Source organism: Condylostylus longicornis, unplaced genomic scaffold (genome assembly GCF_029603195.1).
Source record: "Condylostylus longicornis isolate FDR11 unplaced genomic scaffold, ASM2960319v2 ptg000002l, whole genome shotgun sequence".
NCBI lineage: Eukaryota > Metazoa > Arthropoda > Insecta > Diptera > Dolichopodidae > Condylostylus > Condylostylus longicornis.
The window spans coordinates 1,934,752-1,957,503 of record NW_026577971.1 but is presented as its reverse complement, the minus strand read 5'-3'; positions in this window follow the sequence as shown (position 1 = coordinate 1,957,503).

Sequence of the window (22,752 nt, the reverse complement as noted above, 5' to 3'; positions counted from 1 at the left end):
TTGGCTCAATGGATACGGCCCATATTTTATGAAAAATGTGGTCGGTCAGAAAGTCAGCGTCAATGGTGACCTTTATCGCACCATGGTTACTGATTATTTCTCACCAGAAATTTCGTCGCACACTACTTGCCATACCACGCGAGCAACAATGGACTTGTTGAGGAATCATTTTAGTGAGAACTTGATTTGTCGTTTTGCCCCGATAAATTGGCCGCTTATAGATCGTGTGATATCACGCCCTTAGATTATTTCCTTTGAGACTATATTGTAAAGTCTTTGGTTTTGAAGGATAAGCCAGCTTTAATTGTTGCTGCGGAAGCCAGCATTACTCGTATTAGATACCGATGCTTTAACGCGTTGTCCGAAATTGAAGGAGGATCAAACAAATTTAGAGGTTTTTAATTAAAAGAAAATTATTTCAACTTTATGATTCTTTCCCACTATGGTCTCTTTTTATTTGTTTACCAAAAGCTGTTATAATGTTTCTTAATCGGGCTGGTATTCTTTCATATTTTATTATTATTACAAATATGAATTAATTTTCGAAAAATATACTTGCTTCTTATTGAAATTTTAAAATTTACAAATATCCGTATAATTCGAATAAAAATTTTCACTAGAATAGCATTTCAATCGACTGTAACAGTTATAAATATTATAGGTACATCCGAATTATTCCGAATATTTTTTATTACGCTTGACTCTAATACTACTAGTATACTCTCTAAATTATGTTTGATTATATATTTAGCTATTGTTATTACAAATTAATATATACAAAGGTACATGATATTAACTTGTATGATTTTGTACCTGTTGTTCTGTCAATGAATATCTAGGTACTCACCTACTCTTTAATTTTATTTTGAAATTTGATTTTAATTACGTGCGTTAATCTTAAGGAACTTGTATTTTATTTTTATATGAAAAAGGTTTTCATTATTTTGTGGTAGGTGTTATAATAAAGGATATCGGATTTCGAAACGAACATATTTCGTGCAAATTTCATTAATTGAATTAATTTTATATTATGTACACATGTATGTGTATAAGTAGCTATATTTTAACAAAAAAATTTGAATTTCAATATTTTTTTTCAATAATTATTGTAGCTCCCGTCTCTGTAAGAATATCAGTTAAATGATATACAACAACATGTTACATGATATAAAAATAGGAAAAAAAACCTCTGATTCTTTAAAATTATTAAAATTTACCTGTATAAATTTACCGAACAGCTAAAAATAAGACGAACAAACAAAAACAAATATTATGCGAATGCGACTAAAACGAGCCAAGAAAAAGAGAATTATTACAACAATAAAAAAGTAAAAAAGGGGAAAAAAAAATTATTACTCCTCACCTGGTTGTAGTGGTTATTCAACCACGCCCATTTTATTATTTTTTTATTTTTATTATAAGTCACATATTATTATAATATAAAATAATATAATTTATGTATGTAGATATATTTATGAGTTTATGTATTATAGCATATACGCAATATAATGTAAGAGTATATTGCATGCAATATACATTTTATGGCATGAGAGAAATTATATCGAAAGGGAAAAAATAACAAGAAATATTTTGATGTATACCAACATTTTTATCGACATAAGCACAGCAATAGCTTCGTTTTAACTTTAAGAAAATCCATAATATAGGAAATGAGAAATTTTAACGAATCGTTAAATATTTTTTTTCTCTTTGGAAATTTTTGGTATTTTTCTTATTCGTTCAATTTCTTTTATGAATGAGAAATATTCATATTGGATTTTATTATATTTTTTCTCAGTAAATTTCTTATAATATTTCTCGTCGTGGCTTTATGGTGAAGTGAAAGTAAAGGTAAAGGTTAATTAATAGGTACATCTATATATAGGTATTGGTATACAATAGGTGTACATATAAGTAGATAAAAGTGATGAGAATTTTATTATTTTTATACTTCAATTCTTAGAATAGAATGCTCGTAGGTAGGTGCTATAACTGTATTTTATTGATTCCAACACGTTTAATTGAAGTATGATGAGAAATTTTTTTTTATTAAGAATTTTGGGCTTTTCTTTTTTGTTATTTTAGTTTTAAATCATTGTTTTGTATACCATTCAAATTAGATTATTAGAACGACAATGATATTCAACGAATTTCGATAAAATCATTTGTCTTGTCGTACACAATTCATACAGTTTAGAAAGTGTCTCAACTAAATTGAGATTTTCGTTTAATTAATTTTAGAGCCTTAAATATTTAGTATATTTTATCAGGTAGGTATACAAGCAATTTTTTAATTACTTTATAAATATTAAAAGGAATTTTGTATGACAAGAAAGTGGTTCTGCTGACAATAATAATTATGAACGAATAAAAACTTCCACCCATCCCCTTACAATTGGAACTAATAGGCGAAACAAACTTAAGTATCAAAATTCTTCAAATTTTTTTTAATGTTGGTGTTGAGCTTTTCTAGCAGATTTTACAATAAAAATTTTTTAAATTTTAAAAACTCACAAAATTTTCTAATCCAAAGTTTGATGTTCCGTAATTGACAACATTTCTATTCTCAAAACTCTTGTTTCTCGAGTTTACAAAGTGTATTTCGCTTATTGGAACTAGTATAATAGAATATATGCATATAATTAATTTTATTTTAACTATATAAATCACCGATTAGCAGAATATACCATTAGCATAGTGTTATGTACTCTGTGTTTTCTCTCCAAATCGATTTTGTATAGTCTACAGTGTGTTTATCATTCGTTTAGTAGTTCTGCCTCAATTTATTCTCATAGCTCATGTGACTATAAAAGAACGCATAATATGCAGATTTTTTTTAATTCAACGGGAATTAGTGTTGAAATTTTTGTAAATGCACCTATGCTACGCTATATGTCCGAAAATTTTTTGTTTACTTTTTGATGATCAATCCATAATCCGAGATATTTATATTCAGATAATTGTTCTTAAATTTAATCTTGTAAATAAATATTTAATTGAGGTTGCATACTGCTCCAATATAATCATATATTTTGTTTTCTTTGTATTAATAACTATAGCTTCTTTTCAACCAAATAACTCGTGTTCAACATTTTCAGCGGAAGTATAAGAATAGGCGATTAAAGCGAAAGTGTTTTAAGTCAACATTATATAATTACCAGTTTAAGATGACAAAATTAGATTTTGATTGCTTTAATGTCTTCGGTTTATTATATTCATATTTCTGTCTTGGACATGCATTTGACAGAAAATAACAAAAACAAACCTCAAATTTGCAACTCATTCATATGATAATCGTAAATCTTGACTAGTGCTACCATCTCAAAGGCAATTTATATTAGAAATAATTAAAAATTGATTTTCAAAAATTATATTTCTGCTCATTTTACCGTTCCTTGTTCATTTTCTTTATGAAGAATTCTCCCATACACAATTTTTACTCATATTATGTTATGAATACATACAAATATGCTATCTATAAGTATATACTCACATAATATGAATAACAAAAATTATGAATGAAATATTTATTACAAACTAAAGGATTAATCACTTTCATTAATAAAAAACCGCAAGCCGTCTCTCATATACTTCAAGATGTACATACCCACAATACCTCAAGATGGGCTCATATTACTTTGAACCGTTTAACATCTTAATGATCATTAATTAATCATCAATTTTTAATATATACACACGATGTACAAGAATGAACTTATAAAAATGAAAAAAAAAAATAATTTAAAATTTTAAAATTGATAATTTATTTTTTGAAAAGAGAGAGAGAGAGAGAGAGAGAGAGAAGGAGAAAATATATAGAGAAATGGGAAATTCATTTATCATCATTCTTTTTTTTTTGCTGTAATAAATTTCTTGTTGATTCAAGAACATGACACATCTGACAATTTATTATTATTAATAAAATGTTTAACCGCACAGCTATACATAGGTTCAACTGCATTCAAATATAAATGTATATGACATGTTATGGTCATTGTTAACGCTGTGTCATCTTTTACAATTCCAAACCATAGTTTGAATAAAAAAAAAAATTAATGCTTCCCCCTTTCTTTTATTTATATTTTATTCACCTTTCTTTTATTTATATTTATTCACTCTTACAGATAAATTATCTTAATTTGGCGCACTCATGTTCAGCCGTAACTCATATTCAAAACAACAGAATTGAAAAGAAAATGAAATATATGTAAAATTAAATTAATGGACCTCCAGTAGATTTTGACACATTTTTAACAATTTTTGAAAAAAAAAACATTGCGAGTGTTAAAAAAGAATTTCTTTTCATATGAAAATATTCAGAAAAAAATTCGAAAAATATTGGAAGTTTATCAATGGTTTTTCCTTTACATTATCATTCTACATGTTTTATCAAAAATTATGCGGCATTACATACAATATAAGGCTGACTGGTTAAGATTACAGTCTGTTATGAATTTTTTAAAAAAACCATCATGCGATGAAAAATGATTATGAGCGATTTTAATGTATGATTGCGCGCGCATATTATAGTTGAAGAAAAAATTTTTGCACCTTACAAAATTTTTAAAAAATTTTCTATTTTGTTTTTCTTATTATTATGGAAATTGTTGGAGCTGTTGTTATTTAGAATGCCTACACAACAGGATTCATAATAAATTTTTTTTTTTTTGTTAACCCTCCCCAGGGTTATTATTACTTATAGACTCTTATGTTATGTTATGTTTTTTTTTTTGAATTGAACAATTATCACCTGTTCAGATCGTTAATCATACGCTTAAGGCGAATGTTATGAAAATATTTTCATTTGTATAACAATCATTTATTTTTGTTTTAAAATTTTTTCTTTTCCTTAAAAAAAAAAATTTCCTTATTTTTGAGTTGTAAGCTTCGATATCCTTTTTGTGTTTTTCGTCTTAAATATAAATTTTAATCTATATTATACTCGTAAGAATATAAAAAGGATTCAAATGGAATTCGTTGGTAAACATTCTCATCAGTTAACGTGCATAACTAAAGTGTTAATTATGTAGTTTTTAAAAAAAAAAATATTTTGTTGATATTAAATGAAAAAATAATAAGAGCAAAAATTCAAGAATTTAAATGAGTGTCATAAAAACAACTAATTTATGAAAGTAAATAAAATATCCTTGTAAAAGGATCCATAAAATTTTAATATTAATTTTTATTTAAAAAAAAAATGTGTGGGATAATTGAAATGATGTGAGCATTCATGTTGTTATCTTGTGTTATTTATTTTGTAGTCATTTATTTTTAAATTAATATAAAATTATTACAAGAAAATTATAAACAGAAGCATATAACATTTAAATTTTATGGTTAATTCCATATGAATTTAGTAAAATATGTGAGTCTTTAAGGTGTCAGACTTATTAAATGACTATTAAATGATTAAATTGTTTATTGAATTAAGATGTTATGAGTGTAATATAACTTTTATATTGTTATTATTACTCAAGGGGAATTTTATTGCTTTATTAAATAAAAGCTGGTTTTTATCAACTAAGTACTAAAAGAGTTTAAAAACTGTCGTAGGAACAAACTTATCTTTGAATAACTTAGGAATTTTACTAGGTAAAAAAGTGTTTTTTCGGTTTTTAGCCAGTTTTTTACGAAAAAAACTTTAGATTTATAAAATTTTAATAAAAATAGACCTAAAAGAGATGTGTTAGGTTAGTCTGCGCTAGTTGGAAGACCAGAATGGTCCGTTGTAATACCGTCAGATCCAAAAAAGCCCCTCGCCCTTACGACAATCAGTCACATTTTTTAAAAACCGGTTAAGATCCCTATCATAACGACTCCAACTCTCGCTATGATCACTACTATAGCTTCAGTCTCTGCAGTAGAGGCCCGGAGAGCTCAACGCAGTTCTACTCTTGTCAATAGTTCTCTGGTCGCGTTGCATGTGATTCCGCTCGAACAATTTCGATTGATTTGCTCAACTGCCGCGTTACGTAGCAGCCACTTGTACGTATTCAGAGACATTCCAAGATCCTCATTTTGAGGTACAACCACAAGAATTATTCCAAGTCTCCGGAGTTAACCCGCCTGGTAGTTTCCTTAAATTCTGCTTTGCCGCAAAATCCATATCGTGTAAATTTCGAACTGGTCTGCTATCTCGTTGCGAAATGACTTTCAGTCTCGGTTCCTTCCACTAGATTTTTTATATTCCAACGCTTTGAAGAAAATGATATAGAAAAATTTTTAATATATCATATCTTAAAGCTTGAGATGCGTTAAAGTGAGCTCAAAATGCTTGAGATGCGTTAAGATGAGCTTGGGATGCGTTAAGTGAGAGCAAGCGGCAAGGTCGACATCACATAGAAAATTTTTTTTTTTTTAAATTTAAAATATTCAAACTATTTTAACTTAAAAATACCTAATATGATTCTGAAATCTAAAAGATGATAACTAATGTAAATTTTAAGGAGAAAGTATTTATTCTGAGTTTTTCAAATCATTTGTCTGTATCTCATGCCAGAACGAAGACTCCTCATTAGAGTCAATATAAAATGTTGTATATAGCAGTAAACTTGTGAAAACCAAACACTCTAAATTAAATTCTACAATAATGATATTTACCGAAATTACAAATTCTAAATAAGGCTTAATTGTTTTGATCTTTATAACTATAAGCATTGAGGCTGGATACTGTATACATTCCGCTGACTTTGCGTTCTACATATAAAGTTCTAAGTTGGGAGAAATGATGTCAATTATTACAAAATATCGTTTATGTTGAAAAAATTTTTAAATATTTTTTTAATTTTAACGAAATATGAACTCATTAATTATTTAATCAGATACCTTAAATCAAATTATATTAAAATTAAGTTTGCAAAGTTCATAAAATTTTAATCGTACAAATTGATTTATAATTTTTAAAATAAACTTACATAGTTTTCCTTTTAAAAAATCAAAATGCTATCGTAATTAAATTAAAATAACAGCGCCATTTTAAAAATATTAAAGTTGAATTGATTTAATATTCAGAAAAAAAAAAAAATAATTCGCTCAAAACCGCTAACTTTTAAAGTAGCACATTTCCCTGAAAACAATATTGGTTATTTAAAAAATTGTCCACTATTATATTGCATATGTTTAGGATGAGACCATTAAAAAACAATATATATTTAGAAAATATACCTATGTAGTTGCTTTACACATTATGCAAATTATATTGAGTTATTGTTTTGCTTTTCGAGAAATTTGGTAAAATCTGAAATTTTTAGAAATTAATTGCTAAATATTGAAATTTTAGAAAATTTTAGGGGTAATAGTTTGGCAGTATAGGAAGGTGAAGAATTCATTTTAATAATAATGAAAAGCTTTTATAAGCCAAGTGTTTATAATAATGGGAGAGAATAGAGAAAATTTTTTGAGAAGGGGGTGAATTACAAAAATTTGAAAATACTAAATGACAAGCCCGTAAAAATGGCATAGAAGTTGTGTAAACAGAAACACGAACGAATGGACGGGCGAAATGAAACTAATAAGGTACGTTAAATTTTTTTTAAAAATTGTGGCAATACATGCAAAATTTGAAAAATTTATAAACCTTTTATGAGAAAACACAAAAAAATTGAAATTCTTATTCGTATCGATAAAATAATAATTATAAATCTTTTTTAATAAAATTAAAAATATTCGAAGAGATAAATTCAAAATCCCCACGGGTTTTTTTCTTGTTTTTTTTTTTTGCGTATGCAAAATAAGATCGTCCTTTAATTTAATCAACGAAAAAACTTAAAAGCAAAACAATAAGAGCCCATATGCAAAATATCCCAGAATCTTTTGTATTTTACAAAAATTTTTTTTTAATAAAAATCATCCTGCCTTTATCCAGTTCAGTCAGTTTTATTAAATAAAAGGATTCTAATTTATAATCTGATAATATTTTTGTTAGGTTTTGAATTCTTTTTGGAAGAAGACTTCAAAAATTTATTTATTAGCGTAGAATAAAATTTTAATGAAGGTCTCCAAGTAGTCGTTGTATAAATACAAATATTCATATCTTCGATGAGATAGATCTATGGTTGGTGATCAGAAGCAGACCTGTGTATACGATCATTTCCATAGCATATAGGTTAATGGTTTGCAAAAAAATGATTTTTGTTTTACTTGCTTTTTTTTTTGTAAAATTTAATTTTTTACTTCTGTTTTATTTTTTGGCGACAACCCCTTGCATATTATATTGTGTACCTTGCATTTATTGGCAAAAAAAAAAAAATTATTGAACACAACCTGTATGTTTCACATATTGGTTATATGTGTATACATACTAAATTTAATATCCGATGTGTGTGTATGTATAAATGTCTGGCGACAAAACGCATTCCCAATTTAAATAAAATTGAAAAAATCTAAATCAATAAATGACAGAATTTTTATAGGGAATTGATTTTAATAACAATTTTTTATACGAACATGAACTTTGCATATAATTATGTATATACACTGTATAGGAAATCATTTAAAATTCTTCCTTTTCTTATAGGACCAATATTGCTGGGCCTTTTCTTTAAATTTTTTTTGTTAATACACAAATGAAATCTGTTGGATAATGATTTTTTATTTATTTATTGGTTTCGAATTGATTTTTGTTTTTTGCTTTAACTTGGGAAGAGTTTTTTGAACTCATTAAATTTTGGACTCCTATACTGTAGTAGATACTGTAGATAACTAAAAATTTTCTTGTTATTACATGAATTTTCGTGTAAACAAACTGATTGTAAAAATTTGATTTCAATGGGAGAGGGAAGAATTTAACGTTCCGTACAGCCCTTTAGTAGGAATTTCACCCCTTCGGGATCAGAATGCTTAAAACAGTTTCAGTTTACATTAAGCATTACGGATCAGTACCGTGATATGATAAGATGATTTACCATTGCTGAGCGTCTTTTACTGAAACAACATTCATTTTTAGAAAATTATTTTAGGTAAAGGAGAGTATTAAATGAGTTGAGCCAACAAACGCATCACCCAAAAATAAACAGGGTTATCCTTCGATTAATTTCACAAATTAATGTCTTCCTACAGTGCTATAGAAGTTTTACTTGTTCATATATGTTATCACGTCTCACTCTTGCGTTACAGAAAATGTTTACATAATTGCCACAAAATTTGCATTTACAAATTAAGTATTAAATTTTTTTATATGCTATTTTTATACAAATAAATTATTTTATTATTGCTCTGTACTTTTGTTGAGTACATCAATTTGTGCTCAAAATTTATTGCCCAAAATTTGTGCACACAGAGTTTTGTAATGTAACATGGTGTAGACTTTTTACTGACCCATGCGCTCAATAAAGGAGGTCATGAGAAAGCACTAAATTTTGTATACCGAGTTTTCAATAGAAACTCATTCATTTATTTATTCAGTGTTCAGCTCCTTGTATTCACTGCTGGATATAAGCCCCCCTTCATTTCCTTCCATTCGGATTTATCTTGTGCTACTTGCAACCAATTTTGTGCTAATCTTCTAATGCCGTCATTTTGTAGGTGATCTACCAGTGTCCAGTACTATTTCGATCTTGTCTGGGACGCCACTCCATTAATCTTTTAAATCAAGTCTTGTCTGTTATTTGGGCTACCTGGCTTGTCCATCTTCATTTTGCTTGTGTTATTTTGATTATGATGTGTTTAACCTTTGTTCTTTTTCTAATGACGGTATTTGGCACCCTGTTACGTCTGATAAGGCTTCCACGTTCTATTGCAATTTGTGCTACTCTAACTTTTTGTATGGAACTTTCGGTTAGTGTGAGAATTTCGGCGCCATATGTCATCGCCTACAAGATACATTAATCAAATGCTTTCCTTTTTAGGCTTACGGGATATTAGTTTTAAAAATGTTGTGCAGTTTATCAAATAAAGCCCAGCCCCAATTTAAGCATGAAAATTCAGTGGTAGACAATGCACCTTCCGGTTGGTTATGTACCGACCACATCAGATTTTTGATTTATATAATTAAGACGAAAGTTCACACTTACGACCGACTTGGTTGAAAGGTTACCGTGTTCAAATTTCTTGTCTATTCTATATTGACAACCAAAAAAGGTTTTTGAACAGAAAAACACAATAATCACAGTGATACCACAAAATATTAACAAAATATTGTTTGAAGATTATTTTTATGATGTATGAAACCAATAATGCAGAGATTTGGTAACAGTAACTGTTAAGATTGCATAAGTAATGGTAGAACAATGGAAATATACTTTTTATTGCACATTGTGAAAACCATTATTGAATTTGTTGCAAGCATATTGTAAAGCTTTCTTTTACATATAGTACGAGATAAAATTTCTACATAATGCAGAGTGAAATGGAAAATCAAGTATAAGAAACGTTTTTTTAAAGTCACCAGGTTGCACTGCCATCGATATTAACTGTTATTGTTGTTATTCATTTTATAATTTTTTTCTTCTTATTCTTTAAAATATTGTTTGATTGTAACTATATATGTATGTATTTGAAGTTTTAGAGCGAATAACAAGTGAATCGATTTTGAACACACAAGCAACAAAAAAAAAAACCAATAACAAAAAAGAAACATAATCAGTTCTTCAGCATCAGACACAATACAAAATTCATGATGAAAATGTTTTACTTAAAACACATAGCTAAACATGTAATAATATTTGGACACAAACAAAATAACTAGAAAAGTGCTATATACAACGAAAGAGACAGGGTTATTGTACACAAATATACATACATATGTATATATGAGTGTATGATATAATGATACTGATGATTGTGATGCTGATGAGAATCCATGAGGAAAACAATTTTTTTTTGTTTTTTCTTGTTTAAAGGTATCAAAACTGTGATGTGAAACTAACGAAGGCGTCTCAATGTCTGATAAGATCTTTTAGGTTTTGTTTCTCTTTTCATTTTTATTTTAACTGTGATTTGTTTTTGGTTTCTTATTGAAATAAGGTATACTTTAATAACGTTGAAAATTTTTAAATGAAATTTGTTCAATTTATAATACAAAATTTAAGAATAACATATAAGTAAAACTCTTATAAAAGTTGACTATTATTTAAAGTTGTTCATACATATTAAAGTATACTTAAACTCGATTGATACATTTAAATGTGTGTATAGTTAGTTACTTATACCTTATAGGCATATTTGCGCTTACATTTTGATATTGTGAACGTATACTTTAAGTTCATTTAAGGTTATTAGGTGTTGCTGATCTGATATAATTGTTATTCTCAATATATTTTGAATCGCTTGGGTATATATGAATGTATATAAGTGTGTATGTAGGTAATGTATGTATAAAAGTCAATTGCACATATAGGAAATAAAATTTTGATTGTAGGTTTACAATCAATTTTAAATAATCTTTAATAATAATTTCTTTTTCAAATTTTTTATTTTTTTTTTGGTTTAATCTTATCAAGTAATTTCTATTTTAAGAGATTTGAATATTAACTAGGTTTTTGAAGGAGTAAATAAATTAGAAAGGTTTATTTTTTGTTACATGTTTGAATTTGAGGTAGAATAGGTTCAAATTCTTATTTATACATCCATTTTTTAAATTTCATCATTATCAATGGCTCTACAACCCGGACTGGGTCTTGGCCTCCTCTAAAATTTGTCTCCATCAGTCTCTTTCTTGCGCCAGAGTTCGCCAGTTTCGTGCGCCTATTCGCCTGGCATCGTTATCCACGCAGTCGCTCCATCTTAATTTAGGTAAAAATATGTTCATTGTGGGGTGGGCCTCTTCACGCGGGTGGTATGTCCTGCCCATCTCAGTCGTCCAATTTTAATCTTTTTCACAAGATCCGGCTCTTTATACAATTCGTACAACTCATTGTTGTACCTTCTTCTCTATACTTGGTTTTCTTGCTTTGCTCCATAAATCTTGCGGAGAACCTTTCTTTCAAAAATATTTAAATTGTTTCCTTGTTCTTTAGTTAATACCCAAGTTTCAGAGCTATACAATAATACTGGAAGTATCAAAGTTTTATACAATTTTATTTTTACTTGTTTATCATTTATAGGCCTGTTTGCCAGGATCAGTCTTCTCGATACTTCGTCTCCGACATTATTTTGTTTGTTAACTAGCGAACCTAAGTAAACAAATTCTTGAACCACTTCAAAATTATAATCATTTACTCTTATATTTTGGTAATTTCTTTCTTTGCGTGTTGATATCATAAATTTCATCTTAGATTCATTGATACTTAGTCCAATTTCTTTTGCTTCTTTTTCAATTTTTATAAATGCCTCTTTGGTGGCCATTATTGTTTTCCCAACTATATCTATATCGTCCGCATATCCCAATATTTGAACAGATTTATTAATTATAGTACCGGAAGTCTCTACTTCTGCTTTTCTTATGATTCTTTCTAGCGCAATATTAAACAGTTGACAGGACAGAGAGTCTCCCTGACGTAGCCCGCTGTTTATATCAAATTTTTCGGAGACTTTATCTTGTATTTTAACTACGCTGTTGACATTTTGGAGCGTCATTGCTGTTAATTTTATCCGTTTTGTTGAATAGTTAAAGTCGAGATATTCATAAATTTTTTAAATTTATGAATATTTAACCAGGAAGAGGTAAACATATTTTTACTTGACTATTACCAAATTTATTGTAAATTAAATATTGCGCGGCTACCCTATAAACACACCTAAAATGAGCGTATTAACCCTATAAACACACCTAAACTTAGGAAGGTAGGTAGGGGAACAGAATTACAGCTGCGTTCAAAATTTCCTCACCGTATTTTGAAGCACTGAAATCCAAGAGAAATGTGCGGAATAGCGGTTTAAAACTATAACTGTATAACACTTCAAAATATTATAAATTCGGTAGAAATCCGTCGGACGAGATTATTAGTAGATTACGTTCATTGCCAACTGGACATTGTTTCTTTTTCTTGCAAAATGTTGAATGAAATTTACTGATTTTGTATGAGAAAGAGGACAAAACACAAAAACATTTACTGTATAAATGCCCTTGTGTTTTGTCCTCTTAATAAATGGAAAATGACGTAGTTACATGTTTTTAGATGGCTGTAATAGTTAGCATGACTCTTTATCGGATGGCCTTTACAGGTGAAATTAAAGCCGGTGGCAATAACAAATTGCAATGGTCATTTCAAAACGGGCAATACAAAACAGGGCCATGTACGGGAGGAGGAAACTAAATAATTTCCATAAATTCCAAGTTTACATTCTCATTGCCATGCTCATTGTATGTTGACAGTATGTAGAGAAAACTGTTTTAGATTTTTAAGAAAATTTTCAGTACTCCAAATCTAAGTTTTGGTATTTTTTTATTAACCTGCTTATTTTCAACATTATTCTTAGTTTTTGTATTCTTACAGCTATAGGCAGTGTTATTCTTATAATTTATAATCATTTAACCGTTATATGAACATTCGATTTCAGTAATAAATTGAATCATTCGCTTGAATAATAATGAGTACGTGAATGAAAGTTACTCCACGTTTACAAGTAAATTTTTCATTTCCTTTACAAATTCGTATAATTACTTTCATATATGCAAAATAAATTTTATTTGGAGTATAGTATAAAAGAATGCCATAAATTTAATTATAACTTTTCAATCACCTGTTACGGTTTTAAATTTTATGTAAACAAGCATTCTCTATAAACAGGAAGAGAAAAGGAATCCTTTATTATTATTATTATTATTTTTTTTTTTTCATTTCATTTACTTTACATATGTTTTCTTTAAAAATAATTGAAATTTTACATTGAACCAATAACAATGCCAAGCAAAACCAATTGCCAATTAATCCTTCTTAATATCCCAGTTAAATTGCTATCCTTCCTCTCTTTTATTTATGCAGTTAGTTTGGTAGTTTTGTTTTTTTTTTTTTTGAAATTCATTTTTTATTCGATTTGTATAAAAAAATTTATTGGAATTAAATGTAAAGTTTTTGTTTTGTTGTTTTACAATTCGCGAATTAAAATAAGAAATAAAATATAAAATAAAAACAATTTCTCAAAATAATTTCAGCAATTATTTAAATAAATTACAGCAATATTATATCCTTTTTTTTTGCCCACATTTTGCTTGTATATAACTACGTATAACATGTATATATTGTTATTGATGTGATCAGTTGGAAAAAGAGTTAAAAAAAGACTGAGCCCCAAAGAAGAAAAATTATCAGAAATACAAATAGGTGACATGTTGTAGTTGGTTTAGGGGCAATATACAATAAATATATGAAATAACAGAGTCTATTGTATTGAGTTGTTGGATTTTTCTTGAATTAAAGAAAAAAAATGTGGTCTCTCCCCTCTGCTTGAAATTACAATATTTTATGAAGGCGAATCATTGGTATTCCAATAATCTGAATAGAAAATAATTCCAACGCAGAAAATTTATATAAAAAAAAATTTTGCGCCTAATTGCTGATTGTGGCTTCAGGATTCTATTAATTGTAAAGTCAGTTTTATTAACGATACTAAACTTATTAAGAATTTGAAGTGCATAATTATTCATGAAACTGCATTCTAAACTATAATTTTTTCTAGAGTTGGAAAAATATCGATGGTGTCGTTTGAATACTAAATTTAAAGGAGCTTTCACATAACCGAGTTATTGACATAAATGTGTCAATGTACACAATAATTTTATTAAAATTTTGAAATATTTCAACTTGCCAGTTTATTACAGTTCTATGCTGTTTTATTCCTTCCCTGTTTGGTTGTACAATAACACTATTCACGTCTTCATGTTTTTACTAAATATTAGACAACAAAAAAGCGGCATTAAAAGTCTTATTTTCGCAACTAAAAACATTCTTTTAAGTACAAGCAGCTATCTATAGCCCCAACATAATTCAGACAATGCGATACCAATACCAATTCGAGCGTATACACTATTAATATGAATGTTGACTAAGAGAATTAAATATTAAACAAAAATTATGTTTCATCACAGTTACATCATTCAATTTAATATCAAATAGATTTATTTTGCGATGTTGTCTAAATTTTTATAGAAAATGTGAGTATAACAGTTTTGAATCATAAAATCAAATTACTAATCGACATTTGATTGAGTTTCTCAAAATTGTTATAAATAATTGCCATCTATTTTCGTAATGTATGAAAAAAATATTAAATTGTCTCTCTCTCGATTCACTCTAGGGAAGCATTTTATTTACTGTAGATTGAGAAAAAGGCTTTTATATACTTGCTAAATTGCTATTATTGTATATGAGATTCTTATGTATAATTTTGTGTAAGAAAATGATTCATTTCATGAAAATCAGAGATTTTCACTTCAATGAAATTTTTTAACATTCTATGTGTACCTATAGTAAAATTCATAATATTAAATTTTTTTTTTTTCTATTTTTCAATCACGTAATCTTTCCTATGGGAATTGAATGATGCGTAAAATCATTTTTAGTTATTAAGGATAAAAATACAAAAGATGATGAAGATTAAGGATATAATATTGTGTGTACACATAAGGATATATAGAATGTATATAGTAAATTAATATTTTAGCAATTACTTCTCTTCTGTGTATACTTTTGGCCCCCTTGTAAAATTTCTTGTTTACTCCAACGAGACCTTTCTTCAAATGATTTATCATTTAGGTTTGAATTTTTTTCCTGCCTTGCTTTGTTTTTTTTTCTTATATTATATTTTTTTTTTTGTTTAGCATTTTTCCAAAAATGATATTAGAAAAAAAACAACCTATTAGGTTTAGTCTGTCGGTCCGTCCGTTTTTCCGGTTGCGTGCTCTTTATAAAATTTCTACACCCTTTGAGACAGAAAGCTGAAATTTTGTAAAACAAAATCACATGTAAGTTGCAGTCTCCAAAATTTGTAAATCCTATTAACGCAGCGAACAAAATTCACGCGAAAAATGTAATTATTTTTTCAATTCACGCAATTAACCTTTAAATTTAAGCCTTATGTTAATGCTTCCTTAAATTTTTTGTTTGTTTCATTTAAAAAATTGAATGATTTGCTCATCCTAAATGTATGCAATCTTTGAAATATTTCGATATATGAATGAAATTAATTTTAATAAAGTAGTAGATTGTCTTTAAAAATAGTATTTCCACTTGTTCAATGGAAAAGTGCCACTTTGCAAACCATTGCTTTGATCCGAGTTAATTTTTTTTTTTTTTTTTTTTTTTTTGAATCCATTATCTATGATGTGCAGTCCTTAATTTTACCAATTATCCTGATCCAAAAACAAAATGGAAACAAGACAAAAAAATTCAAGATAATTTAGGAATTAAAGTTAGTTGAGTTAATGTTTCGAAAATTGTGAATTCTATTTATAAAATAAAGAAAGTGTGGAGAAGGAAGGGGGCGGTTTGATAATATTTATTGAGTGTATATGACAAGAGAGAGAATATTATTCATGTATGATTGTGTATCAACGTCGTATATGAAACAGAAATCAAATACAACACACCAAAGACGTTTTTGTCGTATTATTTAATTTGTACTTCCATAATAAAAATAAAGAATTAATATTTTTGTATTTAATGGGGAACTACTAATGGTTAAAATAAGAAAAATTTCATTTTTCATTCAATAATTAATAAAATTAGCTATATACTTACGTTTTGTTTTAAATCCAAAAGGGATTGTTATTAATAAATTAAATAAAGTATAAAAAAATTTGTTGGAATAAGAAAAAAATCTTAAAAATTCACAATTTATCTAGTATTTTATTTTAAATTATAAGATTTTAGAGTTCTCCTAACTAATGATAATAAATGTAATTTTTAAAACTTAGATACCTGAAATAGATTTCAGATACCTTAAATATCATTAATTTCTTATCTGTTGGTAAGACCAGTTTCAGTCAATGCTTAGCAGCTACCAAGTAAAAGACGTAGAACGCCGACGATGTGGCATTCGTCATACGGGGCAATTTTAAGAGAAGTATTTCTGATTTTCTACAGCAAAATTTACGTGTTGTAAAAAGGCTGTGTGAAGGCTTTGGGTTAAATATAAATCCCAGCAAGAGCACTTTGGTTTCCTTCACCAGACGCAGAAGCAGGAATAAATTAACAAGCCCAATTCTGTTTGGTGAACGTATTAGATACTCTAGGGGTGTGAGGTATCTAGGAGTAACCCTGGATGAATACCCATATAGATAGAGTTATCGGGAGGGCTATGGCGGCCTTGTGGACGTGTAGGAGCTTCATCGGTGGGACCTGGTTGATCAGTCTCAGGATAGCACTGTGGCTATATACAGCCCTTGCTAGGCCCATCGTCACCTACGCGTCGGTTATATAGTGCCATAAGGCTCAGCAGGCGGTTGTGCGGGCCAAGCTGGAAAAGCTGCAGAGGTTGGCCTGCCTGGGAGTGACCGGGGCAATGCGGGCGGCTCCTGACGATGCGTCGGAGGTGATGATTGGGTTACCACCACCGTATCTCCATATATTGAAGGAAGCTCGGTTAGTAGCTTACCGACTTCTCTCTGGCGAGGACAAGGCCGGGCGAAAGTTGGCGCTTCATTCGGCTCAGGTAACATCCAAGCTGGTCCGAGGCTGCCTTGTTGCACTTTTGGAATTGGCATCGGATAACAAAGTCAGGCTCACTTGGGTGCCGAGGTACAGCGGCCATGCGGGTAACGAGGTTGCCGATGGGGAAGCGCGGAGATCTGGGACTACCTTCGTGCAGTCACTGCCCTTCTGTGGTCTGCCTTCTTCCGCCGTGAAGGCCAGGCTTGAATGCCTGCTCGCGGTGCAATGCGGCCTTCACTGGCGGGGCACGAAAGGTTGCCGTCATGCGAAAGTGTTTCTTTCGGCGTGCTCCAGCAGATTCACCGCAGAATTGCTGAGAATGAACAGGAGCCCAGCCTATGCAGGGGAAAGTCGGACTCCGCCCTGTGCAGATTTTGTCGAACTCCGCCCGGTGACGAGACCGCCGCGCACATCCTTTGCGACGGTCGGGCACTAGCTGTCCGGCGCCGGCATTGTCTTGGACATGGGTTTCTAAGTGTACGGGAACTTCTGTCCAACTCCCTTGGTTATGCTTCACTTGGTTCCTTTGCAAATCTAATCTAAACTAACCTAAAAGATGTAGAACTGATAATATGCATTTTAATCTACATACGGATATGAAATTAAAAGCAAAATTTTGTGTGACTGCACTTTTCAATAATAAGCCCGTACGAGATGGTTTCTTAACTAAGCTTCTAGGAAACTAATCGGCATAAAGGCAAATTTTTCGAGCTCTTTCAATTTTTGTTGTAGAAAAATTTAAAATCCTCAAATATGCAGTATTGCTGAAAATTTACATCTTTTGTTTCGAAATATTTTTGGAAATCAACTCTGTGAGGTCTCAGGTTCCCGATAAGAATTACAGATTTTGTGAAATTGTAACTTAATCAATTTTAGAAAGTATAAGAATTAATTTATTAGAAACCTACTTACATTCACATGATTTCTGAAAATTTTCAAAGTTACGTTATAATCATATGGGATATCAAAAGGAAGATCTTATAATGCGACGAAACTGATTCAGTTATTTTATAACAAATATAATATTCTTTTTTAATGGTAATATGTCATAAAATGTTCACTATAATCTTATAAAACGCCATTTTCTTCCAAACAATTCCTTTGTATATAGAACGAAGATTAAATTTTTAGTTATAAATAATTTTATATACCCACTTATATTTGAATTCAGTTGTTAGAGTGTAAATTAAAATGAAATATTCTTATATACAGAAAATGTAATAAAAATTAGCATTAATAAAAATTTCAAAATGAAGTCAACTCCCCTATAATTCAATTTTTTTGGTTTTTTTTTTATGATTATTGTTGTTTTTCGTTTATTATTCAAAATATATAAAAGATAAAGGAAAAAAAGTACGAGAACTATAGTTAATTATTACTAAGATAAGCATACAAAATTAAAATTATTTAACATATTAATTATACTTTCTAGCGCATAAAAATAACAAAAAAAAATTCATTTTATTACTGTTATCGCGTAATCAGAATAAAGACCATCACACCGTAAAATAATCATTTTTTTATTCCACTTTTTTATATTAAAAAAAGTTGGTACGTAAATTCAGTTAATTTTTTTTTCTTTACCCAACATAATATTATTATTTTCTATATGTATATACATGAATATCATAAATATAATTTAATTCGGTCTGTACAGTAAATTCGCATTTATTTGAACTAGCGCGATTACTTTAAGACGATGAAAGCAAGACTTTAAGACGTAGCCTCTCTTCTACGAACTCATTCCGATGTAGTTACGGTCTGATAAGCCTTATGTAAGTTACTCAAATTTTGTGTTGTATGGACATTCTCTGCCCTCAGAGAGGGAGAGTGATGGAATGCAAGGGGGGGGGGGGGGAAGGAGAGCACATTCATTATATTATATGCACTGCTACTTCTGCAAAAATTCAATTTGAGAAATTTTATTGATTCATTTTGATATTAGATATTATTTTTGTTGGTTGTAAATTTATTCATTTATTGATGGGTTACTAATGGGAATGGGTTACTAGAATAAGAGCTGAAAGCAGAAGTGGAATACTTCCTATTTAAATTATATTATTCCTATTTAATATTAAAAGGTAACTGTTTTAAGATTAAGATTAGCTAAAATGATCTTTAATGAATTAAAGAGCCTGAATGCTTTGAAGAGATCGATAGCTTTTATCGATGTTCAATGAAATAAAAGTCAAAAATAAAAATAAACAATCTTATTTCTGTATTATCTTATTGACTTGACTTAAACAAATACAGTGTTTTATCCAATTCTATTTGAGTAGAGCTAAGCTTTAATCATAAGGGACAAGCGAAAGCATACAACCGGTATCTCTCATCTTTATCTGGTGTTAAAAAATTAAAAAGGTGGCCGATTTTAAAGCTCAATCAAATATTTATAATTGAATTATGGATGTTCTTCTATAGTCATCGGTCAGTTTGTCAAACAAAAACATTTTGTATGTATAATGAAACATTTTAAGGCATGTATTCCATTTTATAGCAGGCGATCTTTTTATGCAATTTGCATTAGGCACATGAAAGAGCTCACGTTATTCGTTCACACAACCGTGATTCTACTGTTTATTATAAGCATATATAACTGCATACATAATTTGTATGCATATTTAATTGTAATATAATATGAAAAGTTCTCATTTATTTATTCTTATTATACATTATATACCAAAAATATAATATAATATTATAAATACAATAAAAAAAAAATTTTTTTTAGTTACTTCGTCATTTATGATCATTAATCGTATCAAGAAATGAAAAAAAATAATAAAATAAAATAAGAAATAAAAAAAAAGAAAGAACGCAGCCATTTTGCATAAATTTTTTTTTTTTATTTTTTAGGTTATGTACCTATTCCACGCCATATTTAATAGATAATATTTTTATCAGAAACAATAAAACTAAATATAATAATAATGCTTGGAAAGGCTACCAACAAACATACTAAACACCATCATCACCCACCATCACTGTATACAATGTAATAAAAAATATACGATATTATAATAAGACCACCATATTACCATTATTATAATTATTATTATTAACACTATATTTTTTGTTTTGTTTAATGTGGCGCTGTGTCTCAAATATAGTAATAATGGAAAACATGAAAATAGGAAATAATAAAAAAAAATAATGGAACATAAAAAATAATAGTTAGTAAAAACATCAGAGTTAAGAAACACTATAAGGTGGTGGTGGTGGTATAAGTAACATGTAACAAAATCATTCATCATCATATATTTTAATTTTTTTTTTTTAATCATGGTATATAGGTTAGTTTTTAGTTCAAAAACTTTTACACCCAGAAGGGTTTAACTCATGTGAAAATTATATTTTCATGCTTTTTGTATTTTTCTATGTGAAATGAAATAAAGCAGAATATTTTATGAATATTTTATAGGTAATTATTTTATTTTTAATATACATTTTAATAAACTGAATATTATTTAGGTTACCAAATGATATGAACTAAAGCAGTTGATTTCAAATTACACTTGACAGCAACAATAGAAACAACAATAGAATTTAAGCTGTAAATTGGCAGTACTGGTTTAATTATTTTACTTAAAATAACATAGATGGTATTTAGAAAACAAAATTTATGATAGCAAGCAGATGTAACAAAATCTTTCCAGCAGTCACAATCACCATCGACAACCATCCAATCGAACGTGTGTTCAGATTAGATTTCTGAGCAGGAAATAATTTGTGTCGAGTCGAAATGACGAGAGCTGCTTTTAACAAATATAATAAGGTGTTTTGTTGTAGAGATTTAAATTTAAACATTCGTGTGCGTTTTTTAAAGTGCTGATCTGTAGTTTTTTAAAGTGTATGATCTGTATATGGGGTAGAATCTTGGACCTTAAAAACCAACCATATCAACAAACTTGAAGTAATTGAAATGTGGTTGTACAGAAGAATGCTAAAAATTTCGGGGGTTTTTTCATGTCACGAATAACGAAGTTCTTCGAAAAATAAATAAAAAAAAATAATAAATTCTTCGAATTTCTAGCTGTTGCAAAACGTAAGAAAATTTCATATTTTGGGCATGTAATACGAGGGGAAAGGTACGAACTTCTACAGCCAATCGTATTTGGTAAAATCCAAGCCAAAAGAGATATTGGCCGTAAGCAAATGTCATGGCTACGTAATATCAAGAACTGGACAGAAATATTCAATATTGATGATTTAGTACATTCAGCAATGGATCGTAAAGCTTACAGGGATATCTTCAACAGAGTAACATCCAACTAGTATGACCGCTAACACTCAGCAGTGAGTAAGCAATGGAGAGAGAGGGATGGTATTTGACAAGTGTCTTCAATGAGATAATAGAGCAAGAGGAATTAACGATAGATCAACTTTACTATGAAAGGCCAATATTTTGGTGACATCTGATAGGATACGGTGAAAATTGACGCGAATAGGAACTACACACAAGGCAGAGACTATTGAATTTATCTGATAGCAAAGTAGACATCGACATTTTATAATCAAAATATTTGTTAATTACAAGTTGTAATATATTTCTTTTTAGGCTTTCAGCTTATAGTTTGTCAATTCCTCTTGAATAATCATTTAGTAAACAAGTAAGAGTCAGGGCGTAATAAATTTTTAAATTATACAGCTGATTAAACCTACCCATTGTTGTTGATTCATTTTTCCGTCGTTCCATTGAAATTTAAAAAATTACAATTTTTATTATATTTTAAATTACTTTTCACCAAGTTTGTTTTTTATTTCCATGATTGCAATCGATTGAAAACTTAAATTTTGTTTTAGTTTGGCAATCTTAATAATTACAATTGCATGAATATTATAGTGTATGACCATTCAATATCATACATACTACGTTATATATATTGTATGAATTAAATTTTGAAACGAAATGTGTATACATATAGAAGAAGTCATGAGAATAAATTTATGGAATTTTAGCGGAAATGAAATAAGAATTGAATTAAAACTAAAAAAAAAAAAATAATACAAGAAAAACATTCAAAAAATTTAAAATTATATAGAAATAATTAAATAGTGTTTTGTGTGATTAATGATGGGCTTATTTATTCATTTTATTATCAAGTATAATATGCATAATTTTATAAAAATACATTAGACCGCATTCAAATTCATGTACACCTTAGTTTTTACACCATACTATTAATATTATACAGGGTGACTTTCTGGATATTTAATACTCAGA